General features: G+C 40.4%; 1 long non-coding RNA gene across 1 annotated transcript; it reads right to left on the reverse strand.

Moving 5' to 3' along the window:
- Positions 1–23,026: 23,026 nt before the first annotated feature.
- Positions 23,027–27,611, reverse strand: LOC117049379. Its single transcript, XR_004426979.1, has 2 exons — positions 27,390–27,611; positions 23,027–23,383 (listed from the first exon to the last, which is right to left on the reverse strand). It is a non-coding gene; the product is annotated as an uncharacterized LOC117049379 (long non-coding RNA).
- Positions 27,612–27,856: the final 245 nt, after the last annotated feature.

Raw genomic sequence — 27,856 nt, forward strand, 5'->3', positions numbered from 1 at the left:
TCAATGTTTTGAGGCAGAGCAATTTTACAATCTGAGCTACATGCCTGAAGCTAAAGCTTAACAATTTCCTTTTATCAGTTCAAATATTAGAAGGGTTATAACCGCATAAAGCTAAAGCCAAAAGCTGTAGATACTGCACCTGTGCTTTAAATGAATATTAAATCACTTCAGGTTTCTGTTTGACTACAAACAGGGAGCTAATGCATTAGCAAGCAGCAGATCACCCCAAGGACCTCTAAACCCACTTGGTTATTATCGGTCAAGTCTTAGCATGCTCTTCATTTCTGACTATTTGAACAGTGTGTATGGGGGGGGAGGTATCAAACACACACACATACAAAATACACATTCTTTGTATATTATTATATTATATTATATTATATTATATTATATTATATTATACATTCTAATATGGTTATCTCTGATCACATAGAATCATAGAATTGTAGAGTTGGATGGGACCCCAATAGTCATCTAGTCCAACCCCTTGCAATGAAGGAATCTCAGCTAAAGCATCTATGACAGATGACTATCCAACCTCTGCTTAAGGTTGGAGAGTCCACCACCTTCTGATGGAGTCCATTCCACTGTTGAACAGCTCTTACTGTCACCAAGTTGTTCCTAATGTTGAGTTTGAATCTCATTTCTTGTAACTTGAAGCCATGGCTTTGGGTTCTACCCTCTGAAACAGTACTATCTTAACAAGAAAACAGACTTCCAAATTCCTTTTGTGTGCACTCCCCACCCTCTCTCTCACAGCCAATCTTTCTCTTCAACATAAGTGAAAAACAGAAGCTGATCTTAGTACAATCTGAGTGGATGGAGGAGGGGAGAGTAAAATCAAATCATTTTCTTTCTGAGGCCCAAGAATGAAAAGTTCATGATAATAGCTTTAATACTTACTTATTCCCAGTAGGCATGATGCATAGTAGTTGCTGAGAGCCACCACAATGACAAACTAGATTAGAGAAGAGAACTTCATTTTTCAGAGTTATAGGACCTATTTTTCCTTCCTCCAGCAAGCTGTCCTTGGTACCAAAAAATTGAGAGGTAAAAAGACTTAACACTAATCGGTTATCATGTCCCTTCTCCCAGTATACAGCAAGTGCCTTTTTCCCTTGACTGTTCTGTCTTGTTTGTGACTCAAATGCCTGCCTGCCATTTTCTTGCAAAGTTCCATAGTGCATGCTACTTATGTTGCTTTGATTTACATTTCACTCTTGTTATTCCCTACTTATTTGCAACCCCCTTTAGTCTCTCTCTCCTCCCCACTCTCACATACACACACTTTTTATCATTTTCCAAATCATAGATAGCAACATCTGCCCCCATTATGAGATATTTTTTATTTTTTAAAAAAACCCCTCTGTATTTGACCATCCAGCTCTGAAATAGAGATCTTTGTTCTCTTGTGGAACAAGGCTGGAGAGACAGCTTAGCTGAGATCTGATCTTTTAAGAGCTTCACAGAATTGGACCTGAGATGTTCCTCTGTCTGCCTCTTCTAATGTCTGAGGAAGTAGATAGAGGGGAACACCAGAAGCTTCTTCACACAGCACATAGTTAAACTATGAAATCCACTCCCACAATATGTAGTGATGGCCACCAGCTTACATGGTGAGGATCAGGCAATTTCATGGAGAATAAGGTAATTAATGGCTATTAGCCATGATGGCAATGTTCTACCTCTACTGTTGAAGGCAATATGAATACCAGTTGCTGGGTATCAGAAGTGGGGAGAGGACTGTTGCACTCAGGTCCTGCTTGTGGGCTTGGCACAGGCTTCTGCTTTGCCCCTGTGAGAACAGGATACTGGACTAGATGATCCCTTGGCCTGATATAACAGGGCTCTTCTTGTGTTCTTAAGTAAGTACCGTAATATTATACCAACCTTAGTAATAGCCTGTTCATAATTATCCCTCTCACCCCTTTTCTTTATTTCCTCTCTGTTGATGGTGAATAGAACCCAGGAAACATTCAAGTCTGTTTGCAACCCTGAGCTTTAATTGTCGTTTTCTAGAGAAGAAAATTTAGCAGCCCATTGGCCTTTCTAACCGCACACTCCTCTGCTGACTGGCTTCTTCTTCTGTATGGCCAAGTTCACTGCAGATTGCTGTACTTTCTTAAGACCTCTGCCATTACTCAGTGGCTAACACATTTCTCATGCTCCTGGTTGCTGATGTATTTCATTAGTGTGTTGTCAACATCTAATTAAAATATCAGAACATGTTGTTGCTCTTGCTAGCAATGCATCACAGTGCTGAAACTGCCAAAGCTGTATACAGAACCATGAAATTATCCTGTAATAAGACTTAACATACACATTGCCTCTGCTTATGCAAATGTGGCCTATGAGCAATTGCATGCATTTTATTTGACTGTTGCACATGATTACTTGTGCATAGGTTCCTGCATACATGTGAAAACATATTAGCTCCCATTCAGCAATGGAGGGACAAGTCCATTGTATTCAAGAGCCTTCTCTATTCTGTTCTGTTCATGTTTAAAAAAAAATTCTCTTTGCACCACAAGGAGTCTCCAGACAGGCATGGATCATTTCCCTTCTTAGAATAAAGCAATAATCACAAAATATTATTTCTTTGTTCCCGTGTTGCAAACTTGTCATGCACACACCTTGCTTCCCAATCAGTTTTAATGCTGCAAGCTGGATTCCAAAGCAATGTACAGTATGTTCACTTCAAATCTTAATGATTCCTTCTTCTCCCCAAATAGGAGAACATTTGCAAATTTGTGTTTATGCTACAGTGGCACTGAAAATGTGCACTCTAAAATTCCTGGTATCTCTAAGGAGGACTGCAAAAGACCCTGGCTGAAGAAGGTCTGCCAGTTAGTGTAGACAACGCCTACTAGGTGGACCAATTGTCTAATTCAGTATCAGGCAATTTCACAAGTTGTACCTCTCCTGTTGTTTTTTTTTTTGGGGGGGGGGGTTAAGTAGCAACTGAAGCTCAAATCTCCATGAAAGACAGGTGTCAGTTCTCCAGAATTGTCATTTTCTACTGGTTTTCCAACATCAAATCAACATACCACACCCTCCAAGTGTCCCTATTTTCCAGGGATGTCCCTGATTTAGAGATGCTGTCCCAGTTTCTGATCTGATCCTGGAATGTCCCAGTTTTCCTTAGGATGTCCCATTTTCATTGGAAAAATGTTGGAAGGTAAGGAGTTATCCAACCCCGTGTTGTGAAGGCAATGCTGAATACAGAAGTTTTTTTTTAATGCTTAATGTTTTATTATGTTTTTACTGGGCAACCCAGTAAGATGTGTGGGGTTTAAATAGTAAATTAACATTATGGAATGGGATGTCCCTATTTTCACCAGCGAAATGTTGGAGGGTATGACATACACATCCCAGCTGCTTTTGGCCCTATGGAGGGAAAGATGAGGGCACATCCTGGGGTGTAATACACCAATCACAATATAATTATTTATCAAATTTGATATTTGTATGAATTTCATGACATAGTTCTAAGCTAAAAAATATGTACCAAAACCTGCTTAAAATTGTATTTTAAGACAGACTACATTTAGAAATGGAGCTACACTGAGTGCAGCTTACTGTAGATACAACCCCATTTTTATATTTGTTCAATATGGAACTGTGTTGCAGCACATAGACAGATGATAGATGATAGATGATAGATAGATAGATAGATGAAAGATAGAGATAGAGATGATAGAGACAGAGATGATAGAGATAGACACACATACAGAAACATGCAGGGAAAGATTAATAATTAAATACAATCTGAGTCTCTCTCTATATATATAATAAAAGGTTTAAAATATCAGCATAAGACATAAACTTAACACATTTTCTATGTTCCTTATGTGTGAGATTCATCAGTCTAGTTAATGATACATATAGTCTAACACTAAGGCATATGGGGAAAGTATAAAATACACCAAGTCTGACAAAATAATAATAATAATTGTATAAACTGTGAACCAAGCACACTTTTCAATGGCTCTTCCAGGTGAATTTATTCCATCCGTCTTTGGTCTATAAAACATTTGCCATATTTTTCAACTTCAAATACATGAAAGCCCAGTCCAGTTTTAAAAAACAAAACAAAACATACCAACCTTTCCAGATGTTCATGTGTGATGCACATGGGCAACAAAATGGTTCCTGTAGGTTAATGATTTATGGGTTCACACCTTCACAATTTAACAGACTGATCGACAATCATATCTACAAAGGCTGATAGTACTCCAAAATACAGATGGGTAAGTTCCTTGAATTCATTAAATATTCAGAATTAGAGAGGAGAGAATCTTTGCAAATCTAAGCTCCAGCATGTTTGATTTAGATGTTAGTCTAAAAGGGCAGTCTAATGGGCTACCCAAGGAAGATTAACATTGACTTAGCTTAATCAGGATCCTGTGCAGCCTTAGCCCCCAAACCACAGAGAATATAGCAACAACTCCAGTCCCTTTCTCATCACAATGCCACCTATAATCATGAATCAGCAATGCCAACAACATCTCCGAAGGAGACGATTCATTCAATGGTAGCATGCCCCACCACCTTGTACACAAGGTACGACATCACAGACACAATTCTGTGCTCTGACACATTACATCCCTGACTATCACCACCATAAAAAACCCTAGCTGTGTCAGTGCTGGAGACTGACTGTTTATCCTAACACACTCTACGTCTCTTCTTTAGATTGTTGAGGACTTACTGATTTAAACCCTCACTTCTTTCATAGCATGAAAATAGGTAAGGGGGAACAAGTGCTATCAATTTGTCCATAACCATACAATGTCCATACAGAGTCGTGACCTTTCTTTTTGCCTGGGCTCTTAGAGTCTCCTTATTCTTCTAATGCCTTTCTATTTACAAAAATACCTATTCAAAATTAAAAAGAGACAAACTTAATTACTAGTGATGGGTGAGCTCCCACTCAGTTTGGAATCAGCATAGTAGATTATTTTTCAGAGCTCCCTCCAAGCAGAAGTTCACCCTTCTCCATAAATTCTCTCCCACCTCACAACAATGTCTGCAACTTATCAGGTTACATCATTGTTTTCAAGCAGTGCTGTGCTGAAAATGCCTTCTCCCTTTTACTCAGTCATTTTGGGCTAACGAGAAGAGAAATGGCATTCAAAAGTTATCAAAGGTGTGGATGTTTTTATGTAAAATTCTAATGGGCAGCATATGTTGTTGTTGTTGTTGTTGTTGTTGTTGTTGTTGTTGCTGTTGCTGTTGCATATGCCTTGCTTTTGCTACAGCTGAAGGGTTTTATGAGTATCCTTTCCTTGTTCTACATAATGCAGCTTTCCTGGGTGCCAACACTTCTTGAAAATCCCATGACGTCCTTGTCTGGGTTTTCCTGTCAGAAGCTAGGGCCACTACTTGCCATGCACCACAACTGTTCATTCTGCTCATTTTTAAATGCCTCCTCAATAAATAAAGTATAGTATATTTCCTTTTAAAGAAATCAATGTGGAAATGTTTTGGTGTTGCTATTTTTTTTAAGTAAAAGGGAGGACTTTCCCAAAAAACGAGATCAGTGACTGCACTGAATTAAGGTACTTGATAGCCAGCTTCATACAATTGAATTAAACCAAGAGGAAGATATCATGGGGTAACTACTCCCATGGGGCTTTTCTCAATCAGGAAGTGTGAGCCACCAGGGAGGCTGCAGAATACTGGAGAAATGTTTAATGGAACCACACACCCCACCCTTGGTGGCCTTGCTTTGATAAAGTAAGCTTAACCTGCACCCACCAAAATTATAAAGCAATTCTAAAGTTATCTCTGCATGAAGTAGGGAAAAAATAAGCCTGTTTTTCAGTGAGAATGTTATTTTTTTTTTCTACTGTTCCTCAATATTTCATTACTTTTGCAAGACCTGGACAGCAATCATAAAAGCTCCCCAAGGGTAATGTTTCAAGGCTTCCAGGAACTATGCAGAAGCCTAGTTCCAAGCTTCTGCATCTTGGGAACAAAGGAGTTATATTAGATGTTTCTTGTTTCTTGTTTGTATTTTTTTTTCAAATTTTAATATAAGCCATAGGGTACAGCTGAAGGTGTCAGCCAGCTTGAGCTTTGCTGGAGACCAAAAGGCAGGCTGGGAATATTCTCTAAAGATAATTACTAGAAATCAGTAAATTTGTCTAAGCTTAGCCAAAGTTCTCCAAACTAAAGGAACAAACAATTAGATTGAGGACTGCCAAAACTCTTGATCCAGATAAGACTTCCTACTACAGCTGTGCATGCCCCCCCCATCCAGTTCATTCTTGATTCAGTGTCTCAGATTGGGGCTGACTGACCTAGGAAGACCTGTACCTTACCTGAGCCTGATCCAGGCCCCAAACCAAATGGGGGTCTTACAAAGTTGTTTGACTAGGGTTTTGAAACCTAATTAAACACACAGTTGGCAACAATTGGAGGGGGGGCAGGTGAAAGCTTCTGCCTGCATCTTGTTTAATTATGGTTAAAAACCCTGATTAAAAATGTGGTCACCTGACTTGTCCCCTTTTTATATCTCTAGATTGTTCTGGATGGATCAGACACAAGGTATTATGGGGCTGTTTTCATTCACTCCAGAGAAATACCAGATCAATCCAAATCATGCCGGTACACAGTCATACTTCCTACTCATTAATGGCTGGTGGAAAATTTGAGCATACACTTCCAATCTGAGACACAGTGTAAAGTATATGTTACGACATGTTAGATTACATAATGAATACAACTGGTGTGAAATAACTGAAGAATTGTAATCTGAGCATAGACACTGTTACTGGAAATGTAGAGACACAAAAATAAAGGGACAAGAATGAGATTTTTGATGGAAACTGCAAAATGTGTTAATGAATGGATATGAGTTCACTGCAACAGAATTAGAGCAGTACCTAAGTATTTAAGTGTTGTGTAATTTTAAGAACTTTCTTTGGATAATTACTGACAAATTAACTTCAGTAAACAGCAGCAACAGATGAATATTTTATAACTGCTTAAAATCATAAAGAGAATCCGCTCCAGTTAAGATTGTTGTGACAGCAGGTTTTTTTAATGAATATTTGACATTATTAATGTTGCTATTATTTATTTACTTAGAGTTGTAGAAGCTGCAAGATGCAAAGGCATCAAAGAGATGGTTTGTTTGCCTCAAATAAGGTTATCTACTATGACAACGTACCATGGACTGGAAGGCACAACAAAAATGATTTAGTCAGGTATAAGCTTCCTGGTTCAAGTTAGTATTGGAAACTACACAATGGACTTTCAGGCCTGGGGGCCAAAGTGCAGCCCTGCAGGGTACTCTACAAGGCCCTCAACACTCTCCAAGGCCACACCCTATCCCCAAGCCACACTTCCCACTGGCCTTGCTCACTACACCCAGAGTGCTAGAATGGGTCCTTGCACTGGAATAGTGTATCCTGCTTGCTTTGATGGAGATAGAAGATTTGTGTGTGGAAATGTCCAGCTTCTGTGTGACTGGGATGTAGGCTGCCTTACAAAGAAAGAAACAAAATAGAAAATTCTTTCCAGTAGCACCTTAGAGACCAACTGAGTTTGTTCTTGGTATGAGCTTTCGTGTGCATGCACACTTCTTCACGCACACGAAAGCTCATACCAAGAACAAACTCAGTTGGTCTCTAAGGTGCTACTGGAAAGAATTTTCTATTTTGTTTCAACTATGGCAGACCAACACGGCTACCCACCTGTAATTACAAAGAAAGGTAAGAGTTGCAGCCCTTGTTCTGACCTGTTTTGCCTTTGCCCCCATCTGCAGTGGCATGTGGCCCCTGGCATTTTCCCCATGAAGAAATGTGACCCCCAGATTGGAAAAGGTTCTCCATCCTTGCTTTTGAAAGATCACTCCCTATGTATCTTGTTGCTACTCCCTTATAATACCAAACTAGGGTAGGCAGTGAAACAGGCCTATTGGTCCTTTTCTGTTGTAAAGTAGCACAATCACTTCAATATACTGGCAGATCAATCCAAGCCATTGAGAAACAAGAATGCCTTCATCATGGAACACACACACACACACACACACACACATCACCAATTTTTTTAAAAAACCTAGTATCAACCCTTCTGTTTAATTTCATCATGAAAACATATGTAAACTGTAAATGGAAAAAGACCAAATATACACAGAAATTATGCTCATTCTCTCTGCATGCCACTCTGAGCTATTGTTAAATTCAAAGCATATGTTTTCCATGAAAATCCTCATTTTTAAAAACTGCTCCATTAGAACATTTTGTTCACAATGGCCACACTTCCCCCATGAAAATTGCCTATCAGTCAACTGCAGTACCACACATGCTAAATATCATTTACAATAGCTTGCAGATGTGACTGTCATATGGCCACATATAGCCTAATGTTTTGTGAGTGTGCAGACATATGTCTATTATGTTGTACTTAAGTGATAATCTCATTGAGGCATATAATATTTCCTTCCACTTGGGTCTGTGCATTGCTTGTGAATACTGATGGCTTCTTAACTTTTCCTGAAAGCGTTAACACATGTTGATCAAACACTTCATACAATCTAGCTGCTATATATGCTAGTTGAGAGAAAATGAAAGCCAAATGGATGGGAAACTTCCAAGGAATACATGGGGAGGGGGCAGTGTAGGAAATCATACTAGTGATTCCTGTTGTTGAGTTCCATGTCAGTTACTCAGCCTGTTGATGATACAACATGGACATACTCTTGTTGCCATTAATAAATATCCAATGGTAGTTTAGAAAGGGTACTAGTTTAATCTGGACATTATGCAGGTTAAACATTAGATTGTGAAGGCCTATTAATTTCTACGTGCCTGTAATGACTGACTCTCAGTAGCTTAATAACTTCAAATGAGTGACTAATGTATGGTATACCCTTTTGCAGTAAATATTTTAATTGTCCTTGCATAACATTGTTACTTCCCACATTTGGCCAGTTTGCAGACCTCATGTGTATGTAACATCTAACACAGGGGTAGCTAATGTGGTGTCCCCTAGATGTTGTTGGACTCCCAACCCCACCAGCCCTGGACAAGGGTGTCCAATGGCCAGGAATCCTGCATGTGGTAGACAGTAACAGCTTGAAGGAAACTTGTTGGATAACAATTGAACACCTTCACTGCTTGACCAGAGATTGATGCCCAGGAAGAGCAGCCACAGGAACATAGGAAATACAGTGGTACCTCAGGTTAAGAACTTAATTATTTCCAGAGGTCCGTTCTTAACCTGAAATGGTTCTAAACCTGAGACGTGCTTTTGCTAATGGGGCCTGCGTGATTTCCGTTCTTATCCTGGGGCAAAGTTCTTAATCTGGAGCAACCACTTCCTGGTTAGCGGAGTTTGTAACCAGAAGCATCTGTAACCTGAAGCATCTGTAACCCGAGGTACCACTGTAGCCTTACACTGAATCAGACCCTCTGGTAGATATGGCTCAGTGTACTGACTGACAGCAACTCTTCAGCTCAACATTGTCTATATTGACTGAAAGGGGTCTTTCTCAACTGTATCTGGAGAGGTCTGGGACTGAACCTAGTTCTTTCATATGCAATGTGGTATCACCAACCACATGTATAAGAGACAGTCATTGTGTTTTTGACCAAGATTGATATGAATAAATTTTTAGTCCAGACTCTATTCCCAAATCACTCCTCTATTTGGAACCCACATGCTTCTCCCATGTATCTATCTCCATGTATCTCCCATGTAACAATCTGGAGTTCCCATTGTCTCTTCAACCGACATTTGATATATTTTTGTCACAAAACTTCTAGCGTGTACATTTACCATTTCTATCATACTTTCAAATCTTGTTACTGAACTTACCGTCTGCCATAATTTTTGATAGTGATCAACACACACCAATCTTATTCATCCCCTCCCCATATTTGCTGCATTTTCCTCAGGCTATTTACAAAGAAAAGCATTCAGAACTTGCAGGATAAATGTATTTGTAAGAATTTCTAAACTAATTTGGAATAAAAACCATTTTTAACACCGCCAGTTTTGCCTACGCAAATAAAGAAAAAGAAAAAGGGAAAGATGCATGAAGACCTTTGATAAGAGTCCATCTTTTGGAGGGGGTTGGGAATATTAGAATAAGTGAAAGTAATTGATCCATTTAAATTTACTACTTGGGAAATATCGTGGGTGGCAGATGCTTTCCTCACTTGTAATTTGCACTGTGAAGAAAATTAAAAACCTAGCCATAACAATTAACTGTGTGCTCCACTAAATCCAGTTCTCTGCATAACTATTTCTTCAGAGCTCTTCACTATAAATGCTTCCAATTTGCATTGCATATAGGGGTTGGATTTTTTTTCTGTTTTTCCCCCTTTGTGATAAATTATGAATGACATTCATTTTCTTTCGGTAGGAGGCTATGATTGTTGGGGTGTGCAATCTCTGAGGATTATTGCTTTGGAGACTTATTAATCTTGTGTCGTTAAAACACTTCACAGACATTACGGCAAAACTGTCAGTATCACTTCATTAGCTTTAAGATGTGGAGCTTTATATAAGTATGTCTAAAACCTTAGCTGTAACATCCTCCTCAGGGTATATTAACGTTGCAGGATTTTACAACATTTCAGGACTAATTTCCTCTTTATTCAGATTCTTTTTCAACATGGAGAATTTTCACAGTTGCAGACATCTCTCTTAATAGCACCCAGGACATTAGCATGGGTCTTGAGGACATTATAGACTGCATCAAGTAGCCAGTCGGCTTACCCAGTCCTGATGAACTGATCAGAAATTGGTGTAATATGGCTTTGGAAGACATGTTCAGCAATTTCATCTCCCCCCACCCCCTGCAAATTATATGCATTTTCCCTCTTTAACTTCCACAAATGATACCATAAGTACTGTTGATCTTCTGTCCCAATGTTTTGTGTATAAACTGTGTTTTTACTATAGGATAGGAAGTGGGAGAGACTTTGTTAGGGAGTAAGTCTCATTGAACATAGTGGGACTTTTTCTGAATGAATGTCATTAGTATTGGATGCTAATAGAGGCTTTGTTGGGGGCAAGGAAAACCACAGTACCAAAATACTCCATGGATATGAGTGTCCTGATCCTGTTACACACACACCCCACACCGCCCCCATACAAACACTCTGCTTATACACATTTAAGAACATGCACTGTTTTATATTCAGACTCACTGCTATATACAGTAGACTTAATTAACTATGTGTATGAAGCAGGGCTGCCTTCATCCATCCCCCCACTACATTTCTCTCCTGTCAGCTGACTCATGCACAAAGAACTGTGGCATGGAGTAATCAGGGGTGCCCAAACTTTTTTCAAAGAGGGCCAGATTTGAAGTTGTTGAGCTTTTTTTTACAATTTTACCACAAAGTTTTTTTTTAGGATTTTACCCCAGGACATACACTGCCACGGGGGCCAGATTAAATCGGCCCACATGCCGGATTAGGCCCCCGAAACAGACTTTAGACACGCCTGGAGTAGATCGTGCCTTCCTTGTTCATGACAATGAAGATGCTCCCAGAACCATTCATCTGAACAGTGGCTATTGTGAACATACAGGAGAACATAAAACATTATTCAATATACTAAAACCTTACTAAAAGCTGATGTCAATTACTAAAAGAGTAAAGCACATTACAGCGAAATCACTGCGGTTTTTGCTTTTTCATTTACACCTGCCTATGAATCATACAAAGAAAGCACTATTATAACTGAAAGCATTCCTGACCCGCCCATCTATCCATATCTAAAGGGTAAATGTTTGAAATCTACTTATAAGTTAATGTCTAAACGCTATCATCAGGTGCACGGGCAGGGGCAGAGCTTCATTCTCTGGCACTGGGGGTGGTGAGCAGGTGGGGGCGGGGCTGGCATGCATCTTGGTGTCATGGCGTACCACCCAAAGGGGTGGAGAACACATACTGGGGGCGGGGAGGGGTGCACCGTCTACAGGGACATGGCACGCATTCTGGGGGCATGGGGCGTCGCCCGCAGGGGCGTGGCACGCATTCTGGGGGCAGAGTGCACCCCACCGGGATCGTGCCAATGGGGGCAGTGCGCTCCCATCGCCCCCCTTCCTCCACCCCTGTGCACGGGCACATCTTATCATATTGCCCTTGCTAGGAGCTCTAAATGCTTTACTAATAGAATCTATTTATGTTTTCCCCTTTATCCCTTTATTCAGTGGAAAAGTCAGCTGTGATTTTGAGATTTTCAGAACAGAAGAGGAAAGGGAATACTCCTGACCTAAGTTGATGAAGACATTTTTGTCTAGGGGTGCAGGGAGCAGTGTTTGTTATGCTGTCATTTCTTGTCTCTTGCACATCATTGTCATCATGATCTATGGCAGGGCTCAGTAACCATCACTGATTGAAAGACTTTTATCATTTTAAGTAGATAACATAAGAAGGAGAAGTGGGTAATCCAAAAGTACAGTGGTACCTTGGTTGTCAAACGGCTTGGCTCCTGAGCAAATCAGCTCCCAAATGCCACAAACCCAGAAGTAAGTGTACCAGTTTGCGAATGATGGGTTTTTTTTTTTTAAAGCCGAATGTCTGACATGGCTTTCGCTTGACTGCAGGAACCTCCTGCAGCCAATCTGAAGCCACACCTTGGTTTTTGAATGGTTCTGGGAGTCGAACGGACTATCGGAATGGATTAAGTTCGACAATTCACACTACAACTAAGACAATTTGATCCCAGATTTTTTCACTTGTTGCTGCCTAACATTATGGGCATTATGTTGCTTACCTGTCATTATGAACAGAAAAAGGGCTTAAAGTCTTAAAGCATTTTGGCTATTTTGTTTCATTGCAGGTCTTTTAGCCCTCTCTTCTCTTTTACCCCTCTCTTCAGCTGAAAAGAGTGACTCACACAAGATGAGCAACAAACAAGGCAGTCCCTGGCTTTGAGTTTACAATCTAATTTAAAGGACACAGCACAAAAGGAAAAAAGCATGTGCAGGAAAGAGGGGAGGAAGCAAACCAAGGCTTAAATTTGTGCTATTTTTGAAAGGCAACAATTTGGAGAGAGTAGGAGCCACTCAATCAACAGAGCAGATGCAACAGGACCCTATTCCCTCCCTTCTCTCTGCTGCAACAGCTGCTTCTAAGTAACAGTAGTGGGGGTGAAGACCCTGATGGAGCTGAACTCTCAGCCAAGTCAATAGAGTGGCCTAGATTGAGACAAATGCACTTTTTGTAAACATTGCCCAAAACTATTGCACTGCTTTGTGCCATCATTATCTCTTTGGTCTGGTGATGTGCCCACAAAGATACCAATAATCTAGCATTTGAAAAGCACAGGCCTAACCGATGGATGTAATAAGTATTGCAAAGTACTTTATAGATTAGATAATGATGATTACTCATAGCTGCAGCAGGCCTGCCAAGAAGCTTTGGATAAACACTGTCCTCAGCACAGTGTTGTTGTTTTTTAAAAAAATTATTCTGTATAACTTGGCTTACTGCCTTCAATTTTAGTGATAAAACTGGGACCCCAGTCATGCATACCAAATCAAGGAAATGGCAGTTTCTCAAAATTCAGCTAACAGACATATGTAATAAACAAGCAGGTGCTGGGAAATGAGGATCAAATATTTCAGGAAGAGAACAGACAGAACTTTGAATGGCAATGAAAGCTAATGGGAAATTTGAAATAGGAACCAAAGCGATGTTAGTGGGGAGGGGTCCTATTAAAAATGTCAATTACTGTTTCACAGTGAAGGGTCAGCCTGTGCTCTTCCACTGCCCTGGAAAAGTAGTCAGCAAACTGGAAAATAGCATTCATATTTTTTAAATCCCTGACATGTTCAACAACACTGTTACATATGAGGGCACTTTCATCTAAAATGCCAATAAAAAGCTGGCACAACAGGTTAGGTAGGGTGTTTAAAATGACTTGTTTTATGTTCGATCGCTTTCAAGAAAAAGCTAATAGAAGCTCGGAATGTGACACAGTATAATCATTAAATATAGACTTAATTTGACTGGTAATTAACCCTGGAATATTATGCTTGGGGCAGTCTAGGAAAACTAGCACAGTGAAAGAAAATGCAGGCAAAGGCCCAGAATATAAAAATTTAGGTGCACAACCATCTAGACACAGTTGACCAGTTTGGATTGCCACTTAAAAACCTTTCCCTCTGCTGTTCTACCCGGCAAAGGCTGAAAGAGCAGGCTGCTAAAGACTGCAGCAGAGCCATTATCATCTGTTCATTTTATTTCTATTGCCAATTATCCTTAATTATTGGAAACTTTTTTCAGTGTATAATGGTTGCTGAAATGTTAGTATGCTCATTAAATTGAGGCAGTAGCTCAAGAAATAGATTTTTTGATAAGCTCGGTTATGTTATGGCTTTCAGTTCACAGTATTCCATCCTCTGTTAATTTCAAATTTACCCTCACACAATATTTACAGAGATTTGTCTTCTCCCTCGCCCCCGTCCCCACACAGAAAGGAAACGGAATTATAAGGCAAATTTCTCCCTAGAGTATGACATAGTTAGCAATAAACAATAGACCTGGTCTGCTAGAATAACAGTTTAGCAACAGACACAAAATATATCAGCTGCCACCAGAGCACTAGTCTGTATTATTTGTTAATTAGTGCTGTTGAGTTATGCCATGCAAACTGGCTGACTTCAAAGGTATGGTAGCAGAGCCAGTCCTACCATTAGGCAGAGTGACTGCCTCAGGCAGCAGATGCTAAGAGGCAGGAAGTGGTAGCAAGGTGCTGGTAAACAGGACAGTGTGTGTGCCACATGGCCTGCCCTGTGCCTCCTAGGCTATCCTGCTACTCTGAGGTACAGTGGAAAATGGCGTCCTGTCACCAGTATTGAAGTAAAATTCAACTGCTGGTCCAGTCAGCTTTTGTACATGGAATAAGAGAGAACACCATTTTGCCTTTTTGTCTCAGGCAGCAAAATATAATCAGCCAGACCTGTATAGTGGGTTAAGGTCACAGTCATACATTAAAAGCACTAATACCAAACAGCCATTGTTTTCGCCAAAGAATTCTGGAAGCTGTAGTTTGTTAAGGATGCTCAAAGTTTTTAGGAGACCCCCCATTCTCTTCACAGAGTTGAAGTTCTTAGAGTGGCTTAACAACCAATCTCTCTTCATGTGGAACTCTCAGCATTCTAAGTTCATGAGGGCAATAGGGGTCTCCTAGCAACTCTCAGCACCCTTATCAAACTACAGCACCTAGAATTGTTTTGGGGAAGTTATGACTGTGTAAATTGGTACCATGATGCTTTAAATGGTGTGACTGGCCTAACACTCGCTTGCCACATTTGCAGTCGCCTGGAACAGCAGAGCAAAGGTTAGAGCAGGGCTTGAGCATGGAATAGGCCCCAGTGATAAGACAACTGAAGAAGCCACACCATCAGTGACTTGTATCCAACTAAGTTCTGCTTAGAGTTGACCCATTGGAATTAATGGATCTAACTTAGCCATGTCCACAAATTTCAGTGACTAGCACTGGACACAAGCCAGAGAACATCCAGTAGTATCCAATGGGGGTAGGAGAATGATACAAACCATATGCTACATCATCTGGAAGATCATCATCAGGAAAGAAAATAAATTTACATTGAGAAAACCCACATCCACCATCATAGAACCAAGGAAAGCATGCAATGACCCCAAGAGAGGCTGGTCTTAAGGAGAATTGTATGATTCAAGGTCTGGATTTCTAGCACTTACTAAGGCTGGAGCAGAGAATGAAATGGTATCAGGAAAGCATAAACTTCCCAAAAATCCAGAGGAGAGCCTCGGATGGCTGCATTTTCATATCCCACCTCTGTGAGCTGAAGTTACCCTCAGGTGAGCAACAGTCCAAATAAATCCCTCTGTTGCAGAGCCATGTTGCTACTGTACTATGCTCCCAAAAAAGGAATGTGATATTTCTGGGACAACAGGTGGTGGCTTATCTCACTAGCACCCATTATAAAAACCTCTGGAAAACTTTGGCATTCAAAATATTGCATGCCAGCTACTATATGCACTACATTTTCTTCATACTGAAGCTTATGGTTGTTGTACACCAAGGTCAAATTAATTGATTTCCCTCTTGGATGCAGTTAATGGGGAAGTGCTGTTTCTGCTTCTGTTAAAATACCCGTGATTCTGCTTTCTTCGTGCACTGTAAAGTGAAGCACAGTCTCCTTGATCTCTACTGCACACACTAAGAATTTATAGAAATACTTGAAGGAGTTGTTTACATACTCTCATTCCAGTCTTCCCTGCACCAAAATAGAATGGAAGGATTACCAATGACCAAAAATACCATTTTGCCACCTTCACCTTGAAGCAGGATGTCTGGTATTGAAACCTTTCCAGCAGATTGTAGGGATGAACAAATATTTCAATTTTGTTTTCCTTCAGTCTCTCATTTTTCCTTCTAAATTTTTATTTAACGTATTTCTTGCAATGGTTTGTGATTAGGGTTTTTTAAGGTCCTCATAGGAATTCATTAGCATTTCACTGTACCTTTATCCTTTTCAGATGAAGCTTTTCCTAATATACACATTTTTTAACCAGAAGATTTCTTTAATATAATGCAATTTTGTACGGCATAACAAAGCTTCATTGTGAAATTTAGAGAAATATATATTGCAAAGGATAACTCTATTTCGGATCACATATTGTGAACTGAACCCCCCCCCCCCCGTCTTTAACTTTAATGGTTATGAATGCAATTTTGTTTTATTTCAGTTTGTTTATTTGTCTGCTTGTTTTTCCTAAAAGTATGACTATCTTTCAGATATTCTGGTCCCAAAACCAAAACCTGCACCTTGAACTTTGCATTATATATGCATCTTTGCAAACAATTTCCCATAATGTAATGCATATTCTTTTTTTACTAATATACGCTAATGTTGTAATATCCACATTTTTGAACACATTTCTTCTGATTAAAGAAATGCATTTCAAAACCTGGAGAAAATACACATTTTGAAGGGTAGCTACATTTGGGGGTCATGTATTGGTTTAGGAAGTCCAAATTAGACAAGTTTAACCAAATGGATTTCTCCCCCATTCCTATGTAACCATCCCACGTATAGAGCTCACAGTACTCTAGTGTAGCGGAGAGTCTTGTTTCACTGATATGTTTCCAAGATTCCTTATTAGGTCTCCTTTTTCTGGGCTCAGTGGGATTGCCCTCTACAACATGTTCATAAATAATCTGGGATGGTACCTGGAATCAGAATCCTTAGGCAGCTGCCAATGACCAAGCACCCTGGGAAGGGCCAACACTTATCCCTTGACTTGTCTGCTGAGGAGGGAGAGCAGCAACCCTTGCTGTCTGCTCTCTTTCTGGATGGGTAGTCTTTGGAGACCTGTGCCCTCCTCCTTGGCACTGAACAGCTAACACACAAAGGAAAGGGACAAGGTGCTGTCTGCTGTGTTTATCTACATTCAGGTAAAGACAGCAGGAATGGCCGTCACATACAAGAACACTTGATCAGCTATTCACTTTCCAGTAACTAAGTACAGGATAATAATTCTTGCTATTTTTTCCCCTGCCAAGGACTTGAAGTGGGGAAAATACTGTGACCTACAAGAGGGAATAACAATCCTGCAAAGTGCCCAATTTAACAATCTTACCGGCTCACTTTTGCAAGCCCAAGAAGTCCAGTTGCATTTGGGCTGAGCTTTAAAAATTAACATTTGAACTTTTGAGGAGCTCTAGCAATTGGACCAAAGTGCCTAAACACTTGGATTTGTCCATCACTAATCATCACTTTTGGTTACAACTCCGGATTAGAAATAGGGTGACCAATTTTGTTGATGACACAATGAGGCAAAGTGTAATATGACTTGCTTTTTATCTGTTACTCTGGCTCTGCTGAACTGACAGTAATAACAACTTATTTTTGTCAGTAAACTAAGCAGTTATGATTAGGCCGACACATGGGGTAAATTTTTATAGCACTGCATAAGGTTTTAGCTGTGCTTCTGTCATTAAAGTCAATAGAAGTTGGGCAGCTAAAACCTCGGGCAACCTTTTTTGACAATTGATACCATAGGGAGAAGATAAGTGAAGTAATAAAATGCCTTTTTCTTTTTCTCAGAAATTTAGTGCCTACGAAAGTTGCCAGACTGACAGCCCTGGAAGGAAAAATTATCTACTGTATTTATCCCCACAACATATACAGGTCAGGCAGCGGAACTGTGCTTTTCCTTATCCTGCAGTACTGCCAGTATTTACACTGCATTTGTCTGCTTGGTGACATTAGGTTTGTTCACACAGATACAAGCTCTGCAGGTGTACAAGTGTTTTTGTACAGCACAACCAATGTGTGCACAGGACTGAACACTTACCGAATGCTACATGAGAATTACTGTACAGGTGTATATTCCAACTATTTTCCTACATAGGTACATGGGGGTTGCTTGAGTAAGGGGGCAGCAAAAGTCACTGTTTCTTCATCCCCTTCATTTTGGTAGTGAACAGAGCTCCTTTTCCCCCATAGCCAGAACTCGATGGAACTCAGCTCCAGCACCTCTCAGGTGGACACCATTGCCATTATAAGAGAACAAGGGAGGCATTCATGGTGAGTTCCGGCACCTCTTTTTCTAGAGAAATAGCACTGGTAGTGAGTCGACCTAACCTGAGATGGGAGAAGCAGTATTTACCATGTTTTTCCACGTATAAGACAAGGTTTTTTCCTTAAAAATAATGTCAAAAATTAGGGGGCGTCTTATACTCTGGGCCATCTCCCCCTCCCATTTTCTTAAATCTGAGTTGCCCAAAACTGAGTTGTCTTATACATGGGGGAGTCTTAGAGATGGAAAAATATGGTAAATAGGCAGTTATATTATTTATTTCACAAAAGTTATATACCACTTGGATGGGGAAAAGTCGTTTACCGAAAGAATAAAACAACAAGATTATCAGTGTGTGTGTATCATTTTAAAAATCAATCAGAAGCTAAAAACCAGATCAAAACACAGGCCAACATTCTACATGACTGGATAGGCTTGAATGAACAAATTTATTTTTAGCAGGTGCCCCAAAAAGTACAGTACAGACTTGCCTGATGTCAATAGGCAGGGACTGCCAAACTGTGCATGCCACCCAATGCCTTACAAATGTGGAATGAGTATTATTGGCACCTGTAACAGTGGCAGTTATGCAGATTGACATGCTTGAGTAGGCATATAGCCAGTGTGAAATATATTGCAAATTAACCATGTAACATTTTCATAAGGTCCAATCCACATTTTGATGCAACTACTGCATTTTGCATCTTCATTCCAGGGTGCATGCCAACCAAATATAGGGTGCTTGTGTAAAAATATATATATATATGGGGAAATGCATGCTTTTTGAGATTCTTTATAGAGATGCATTACAGAGAAGCATGGAATATTGGAAAACTACCATTGCTTCTAAAACCATAATGAGAGGACTAGAAAAAAACAAAACATTTCAAACATTCATTGTCTTCTATTCTGTGGTCCCACTACTTCATTTGAAGTGCTATAAGGAAGTCCAGCTGATCCTTTTTTACACTGAAATTAACTAAGGAGGATGATTGCACTGCAGTGAATAATGGGGGGTGGGTGGGTGGGAATAATAAAAAAATAATCCTCCTTAGATGGTGGCAGGAGAAATGGAAATGGATTTGGACAATTCCTTTGTTTTAGAGAAAAGAGGAGACTGGAAATAGAGTGAAGAGTGGAGTGAACTGGTGAGTATTTAAGGCTTGCTTTTCATGCAAAAATGTCTACCTGCCTTTCCCCTTCCCTTTGGAAAGGAAGGTATTTATTGTTATTTGAAAGTGATGGATACAAAACAGTAGCAGCAGCCCACTCCTAAGGCTTGTTATTCCCATGAAATGACATAATAGCAGCAAGGTTATTAGAGGAAGGCTTACTGGGGTTTTCCACTTATACACTCAGCTTTCTAGAAGTGTGCAAAATTATATGCAATAACATATATTTCCACCCTTTTTGTCGCAATACACACACCAGCTAGGTCTGATTCATACCTATGGCTACTTGGAACAGAATCGCATGGGCATGGCTCGATATGGCAAGGCATTTGTGCCCCACAAAATTAATTAATTAATTGTTATTCCCTTACATTTCTGTCATGGAATTACACCATGGAAGGCAGCATGCATGACTTCACCTTTGTGGGCTTAGCTTAGCTTCGGCAAGGTGGTGCCCTCGTGTGCCTTCACACCATACCCCAGAATGGTGCATGAAGTGGTGTCCTGAAACTTCATAGGATCCCTGCCCCACTCCTCCCAATCATGGTGGCTGATGGTGACATCAGAAGCAACAAACAGCCTGCCTCCCAATATCTCATAGCCCTAGAAGAAAGTCAGCTTGGGCAAATGCAGTTGGCCTAACCAGAAAGACCAATTAACTGTTGAGTAAAACTTGTGGTAGAGGCCAATGATAGGAAAGGAGGTGGGCTAGTCAGAGTGTCAAGGAGGCATGCAAGATCTCTCTCTCTCTCTCTCTCTCTCTCTCTCTCTCTCTCACACACACACACACACACACCAGAGGAGGAAGATAGTCAGAAAGTGGTTGCAGAAGTGGAAGATGGTGGAAGATTGAGAAAGCATTCTCATTCTGAAATCTCCTAATGCGAGAAGCCACCTTGTGATTGCTCTCGGAGCACCAAAGCCACCTCTTTCCTTCAAAGAGGTCTTGTTGAGTTTCTGGCTGTTCATATAGAAGGATTGAGAATCTTTTCATCATTGAGCTCTCCCTGGGATTACTAGGCAGATGTCCACCTCCCTTCCCTCCTCTCCCTCATTACCTGTTCCTGCAAGGAGTTTCTTCTCATGGCTTGGAACCCAGAAAGACTTTCCTGTCAGTTCCTGTTGAAGCAATGCTTTGCTTTCTGAATATCTCTTCCTTCCAAATCAATGCTGCTCCCACCATTGCTCTCTCCCTCTCAACCTTTCTCCCACTTCAGAGGATGCTGCGTGCATCTGATGAAATGGACTGCAATCCACGAAACCTTATTCCATAACAAGTGGGTTAGTCTTTAAGATGTCACATGGCAATATGTTGTTTTTCTGCAATAGTCCTCTGGGGGGGGGATTAGCTACTCCTGTGGAAATTGATATAAATGAATAACTCGGTTTATCTGTAGTTAAGACTTTGCTGTTGTTCAAATGTTGTTTTTCTAAACTGATATGACAGAGATCATAAATGAAAGATTGAGTTTTGATGCAGCAAATGTTTTAGCAGATGGCCATTTACTTTGCAGTCCCCCCCCCACTTTTTTAAGTCTGTGAAGATAAATTCTTGCATTTTTAAGCTTTTGTTAGACAATAGTTACTTGATACTTTTATCTCTTGAGAAATGTACAGTCTGCCCTTAAGTAACTTATTCATTACTTATCCTGTATGTGCATATGTATCTACACACACCCCCACACACACCCACACCCCCCACACTACTGTTCCTTTCTAGTTGTGCTATTATTTCTTTTCCTCCCAGCAGCTTCCTCTTGCTTAGTTTTATAAGTAGCATAAATGAGTACCACTTTATTTAGATTTTATTTAGAGGATTCAACTTAAATATTGTTGAAGTCTTCATTTCACACTTCAGTGACTGAGTGTTTTCTCCATATGTAAAACAGGAGGGAACTAGAGTTTGCAAAATATTGTTTGCTTAATATTCAATAACTTTGGCAAGAGAAATGTGTGTTTTTGAAAGCTTCTTTTAAAAATGATTTTGCGAGCAATTTATTGACTCACTTCACATCTTTCTTCTATGCATGTAAAGTGCAGACAACCTTTGCGGTCCATATTTAACAGCATTGTAGCCAGTTACAAACTCATTGTTAAAACAGCTCTGCTGGTTACTGGGCACAGTTCAAAGTGCAGGTTGTTTTACCTATAAAGACCTAGACAGCTTGGGTCCAAGCTATCTGAAGGACCATTATAGAGAGAAGAACCTGTCCAGGGAAAGCCATTCTCTCCATTCTGCTACCCTCACAGGCATATTTGGGGATGATATAGGAGAGGGCCTTCTTGGTGGCTGCTGACAGATCGTGGAACTCCCTTCCATGGAAGGCTAGGCTGGCCCCCTCTCGGCTTACCCTTTGCCAGAAGGCGAATACCTTTTCATTTAGACAGTCCCTTGGTCACTAAAAGGTCTTCCAATGGTGGGTGTTGAATTTCTCTCTCTTCTGCTGTTTGAAGTTGGTTTGGTTCAATACTATTTTTAATAAGCTAACTTACTGAACTATTTTTTTAAAAAAATAGTTCAGTAATCAACTCCATTCAGGTAACAGCAATGAAATCCAATTAAAGTCCCAATCCTATAGTCACGTTATGCTAACTGGATGTAGATAGGTTTATAATTAAATGCCACACACTGTTGGAACTCCAGGTTATGGTGGTACTGTATAAGGAAATCATGATGCTGTATTTTTGTTGTTCTGTCATTATCACCTTAAACCAGTGCAACAGCTATTCTGGCACAAGTGCAGTGCCATACAAAGGCAATAGCCCATCTTACACTGTGAGCTCCTTTGCAAGACCAGAACAGGACAGTGTGCTTTTGTGTAGGTCTTGATACACCCAGTACTAGCATGCTACCCTGATACCTTTCCACCAATGTAATGTACCCCTTACTCCCCAGTCCCAAGGGTACCTACCACTGTCATACTGTTTTGTTTTTTCTCTGAACAGGTTACACTTCTTTTGTAGACTGGATGTTGATTTGGTTTGCTGGTGATATCTAGAATATCATTTAATTGTGTCAGTACTAAATTTGCAATTTTCCATGCAAGGAAGCATAAGTAATTATTAAATATGTGCTGTCTTTTTTGTTGATTGCATTTCAAGCAATTTTGAAATATAAAATAAAAAGTAGGTTGTTTTTCCTTGTGGGGATTGGAAAATAAACTATATAAATAGAAGTTTGAAGCGTGGTAGCATAATGTATGACATTCTAACAAGGAAAATGGCCAGTTTTCAAGCAGTTTTTATCACTAGGTTTAATCACTCAGACTTTGCCAGTTATCAAGAACACAGCATCACAAAGAGAGAGAGAAAATATGACTGAATTTCCCACATTTATTGTTTTGGATCCCATTCCAACAACTGGCCATCAAACCAAGTTTTGCTTGCAAGAGTCTTGTTTCACCCTGCTTCCAAATTAAGACACTTCAAATGTTGAAGACATTGGAGATAATTAATCAGAAAGAATTCTAAACATGCAATTAATCTAGGGAGGTAAAACCATCTTGATAGATTTGACTCTCTCCAGTTTTGAGATACTGAGAGGGGACCAGCTGTTGATGGCCTTCTGAATTACATTCTTCATAAATCTCACACTGAGAGTAATTGTTTCTTGCAGGTCAGCCATGTAATGTCACTTCCAAGTTGTTGGTGTCATTAAGATCCCATCTGAAATTGAATCAAGAAATGGAGTTATGAAAACAGAATTTATTTGGGGTAAGACTTGAAGGTTTCAGACAGTTTATCTTATAACAAGAGAAACTATAAGATGTGTTGATCACAGACAGTGAAAGAAGGGGTGGCAACATTCCATTATATCAATGGCTCTATCTCCTTTGTAAGAACTGACAAGAAATGTAGTACCGAGAACTCCTGGTTGCATGAAAGTACCAATAAATCTGCTTGCTGTGGGGAACAGGCTGAGCGGAATTAGTTTCTGAGTTTAGTACTTTTAACAGGTGGAGCAGCAAAACCCAAGAAAGAAAAATGATTTAATCAAAGAAAAATGACAGATGTGGGGTTGTATCCATTGAAGTCATTCTGTTAGCACAAGGTATTCCACCTGCACAAGGGGACTTCCTCTCTCTCCTCCTCCTCCCATGCCCCCCCGTGATCCCTCAAGTCTACCCTAGAGGGTTGGGAGGGGGGACCCAGTACATATTTAGGGAGGGGAGAGGCTGTTGTTGAGCTTTTTAAAAGAAAAATGCCAAAGGTGAGACAAAGCGCCACATTTCAGAAATTCACCAAGGATGTCATTTTTGCCTTTGAAATCCTGGGAAATGTCTGGGAAAATCTGGATGTATCACAGCCCTAATATATATGATGGCTCTGTTCCCTATTGTATATGCAGGAGGTTTGGTGAGTTGAGAAATGGCATGTATCCTGTTTGATGATGCAGGTGCAGGTGCACAGGAAAGGTGATCAGTAAGGTGCAAATAATGTGTGTTGTATTAGCCTGATTCCTCACTGGGTTCACTAGGGCCACAATTAATAACATACAGGACAAACTAGGAAATCTGCAATGATTACAATGCACTAGCACTGTCAATAACGGGGGTCATCTTTGTGATCACTCACTTCTGCCTAAGCAAGGGTGCTCTGACCTGGCCTTCAGCAATGTGCTGATTGTCCCCGTCCCATCTGGCACTGACATCTGCCATGCACTAATTTCCAATCCACCTCAAAGTAAACAGTACAAGAGTGCCCCCCCCCCAAGCATCCTTTATCCACTTCTCCCAATTTGTTAAGGAGGGTCCTAAACTGTGCTGGCTAGGTGTAGCTGCTGGGATTATACAGCCCATCTTAAGCTCCACCCTTATGCAAGAGAAGCTGGAGATATAGTGTATCTCTGCACACCAACTTTTGTGTGTCTTGCCCCTCTCTAGAGTTGGAAGCAACACCACACTCTCTGCACTGGAGAAAACAAGAATCATTTCAGGTGATCCAGTGTGAATTGATGGGGCATATGTAACTCCCCCAGGAATGCTCCCATTGAAACACCAGCCTATCTGCTTGGGCAAGGTCCTTTTGTAATGGTAAATGCCATATTTGCTGAGCCATTTTGGCCATTTCCTATGTGAGAGCAATCTGTTATATGTTACAAGTTGGTCATAGCCAAGATACTTATAAAATACCCTTTCACCTCAATTCTACAGAACCAAGGTCTGCTCACAAAGCTGCAACTCCCCCCCCCCCTTATTTCTATCTTGATTTCCAGGCTCTTAAATATTGTGGTGCATAAACTGTTTGCCTATGCCACAGTTTTCTGTTCCCACCATTCAATTTTGTTATTATTTTTCTTGCAGCTGAGGCATTCATATGAGAGATTGCACATATAAAAAAAATGTTTTGTGTGCATGTGTGTGTTTTAGTTAATGGAAAGTTCAGCAGTTAAATGTAACCTCCTTTCTCGTCCTTGAAGATTCCTCCTGACAAGTGTATATAGGGAAAAACAGATTGCCTGGACAGCGCTCTAATGAATGCCAAAAAAGCCTAGAGCGGTTTCATGGTCTCACCCTAATCCAGATAAGAGATCTGCATCCACGTGCTGCTATAGAAAGTTGACTACTCATCTCCAGTGAGACACATTTTTCAAGATCATGCAATGTGATATGCATAAATGCAAACTTGCAAAAAGATAAATGCAAACTTGGGATGAAAGTTACTGGAAAAGATAAAATCCCCAAACCATTTGCCCCTTTTATTTAATCATGCACTGAGCACAGTATTTCATCAAAATCCCTTATTGTTAAATCATGTAATAGATTAACTGGAGACTCTGTTCAGATAATGTTTGTTAAAATGCCAACCAGTACTGACCTGTAAGCCAAATCTCTGGCTAACCTAAAAGTTTTGAGGCATATGATGCTCCTCCTTTCTATGGGATGCCTATCTTGATGTATATCTTCTTGGGAGGCAGCATCAGCCTGCCTGCCAATCAAGAGAGGTGGATTCTCTGTTTCCCATAGTACTTGTCCACTTGTGGACAGTTTCTTAGCCTTTTGCGAGTGGGGTGATTGCCCAAATAGATGGCCTTATTTCACAGAAAGGGGGATATATGCATTTTGAGGTTTGTAACTGTGAAGCTTCTCCCTTTTATGAAAAGATTCAGTATCCACTAACAACAACATCATTTCATCCCTCTGCCTGCCTGTCTCTCTAATGTATAGTTAAATTAGACCAAGGCACAGAACATCTGGATGTGGGTTAAATAGGTATTTCCGCCTCCCAAACCAAAAACAATATTGCCCAGTTTGTACGTTCAGAGTAGTTGCAGCAGCATAAATATTAGATGGCAGCCCCTCTCTTCCACATTTATTTCCATATCAGAAGAGTGCTCTGCTTTATGTTGTGGGCAGGCTGAGGGGAACCACAGACAGAAGAAAATTGTGTTGAGGCAAAAGCTTAGGGATACAAAGAATTTGTGCAGCAACACAACTGCCAAGGAATTGCTTGGACTATGGAGGTGTGAAAAGAGCTGCTGATCAATGGGGACAGGGAAGCCAACTAACAACCTTTTAGGGAATCTCCTATATCTGAACAGTGCATTCCAGGGCTTGATTGTTATGTGCATAGAATCTGGCTTGTTGTGCAATGACCCAGAAAACTGGAAAATACTCTAAAGGCAGTCCAACTTTAAAAGTATCAATGCATTTCTTACGCTTCTGTGTTGTGAATGGGGATGGGATCATGGGTTAGGGAGCTCTGGTTGGCTGCTGCATCAGTTGCAGAGCTGAAGTCTAGGTACTGATCCTGCTCCCTGCCATGCTAGCAGAACAACTCACAGAGTTGTGCTACAAATCCAAGTAACTTTGGACTGTGGTTAACTTACTAAATACAAAAAACTATGATATTGGGATTATGTTCAAGTTGCTTTGGCTTAACTAGTTTGTGGGTTGAGTTGGCAGCCCCTTAACTTAAACAGAGGGAAGGCAAACTGAACCTTGCTGAAGAATTAACTCTGCTTGGTACAGCTTTGCAAGGCTTCATTTCCAGTTGCCGCAGAGCTGAGAAAATTTTTCAGGATGACAGTCTGAATAAGATGGTAATACTGCCATTGAATGGAACTAATACAATTGTTAGCTGGAAGAATGATATGCCCTGTCATGATGGAGATCTACTACAGCAGAGACAGTGCAACTCTGATAGGATATTTAAACATTATGCAGTCTCTTAAAATGCCTACCATTGAAAGAAATGGATTTTATGTGCTTTTAAACTGTGTTTAGTGGAACTGAATCAATACCACTACTGTCCATTAAATCAAGACGGCCCTTGATTTCGCATTTTCTGCCTTCCCTTTAATTTTATCACTCCATTCTTTCCCCATAGGCTCCAGTAGCTGACCATTGAAAGTGAGCATTTAGGAAAGTTTTTCACATTTGGCATCAAGAGACATCGTCGAGTTCCTGAGCTCATTTCATTTGTGACTCTTGAAAGCTCGCAGTCAAGTCATGCCTCTTCAGCATGAAGCTCCAAGGAATTGTTCAGATAAAGCACTGAGAGGAGAGGGAAGCTGAAAGAGAGTTTGAAAAAAGCAAGAAGGACTAGAAGGGGATACAAGTAACACAGAAGCAGCAGTCAGTGTAATCTTCAAAGAAAAGACGTGGGAATCTCGTGGTACATAGCAAAATCAAAAGGAAAACAAAAGGTAACATTTTGGTGTTCACCTTACCTTCAAAAGGCAGTCTACAGAGGCACTGGAGGAAAAAGTGCTTGAAGCAAGGCTGGCCTCAGAGACTCCATGATATTTGAAAGATGGAGATTGTGATGAATAACAAGGCTGTTCTCTCTTTCTCTTCTCTATTTTCAGCCAATCAGTCTGGGCTAGAATGACTTTATGTTTGTAAAGTACTTGTGGAAATGCTAGCAGTTACAATCGAAAGCATCCTTCCTCCTGCACACATTCCACTTATCTGGCAGTTGCAATGGGAAGGAGGGGATGCTTGTGAGAGAGTGGCAAATTCTCTTTTTTCTGTTCAGGTTAAAATCCAACCTGGTGAATAACTTGGTGGAGGGATAATTGTTGCTATCCATCCATCTCAAGAGACAATGGAGTGCGCCTTGGGGGGGGGGGTGAAGCAGGAGTTGCTAGAAGGAGGCAGACAACAATCTTAGGGATTCTATTCTGGATTTGTGTAG

The sequence above is a fragment of the Lacerta agilis genome, chromosome 7, assembly GCF_009819535.1.
Source record: "Lacerta agilis isolate rLacAgi1 chromosome 7, rLacAgi1.pri, whole genome shotgun sequence".
Taxonomy (NCBI): domain Eukaryota; kingdom Metazoa; phylum Chordata; class Lepidosauria; order Squamata; family Lacertidae; genus Lacerta; species Lacerta agilis.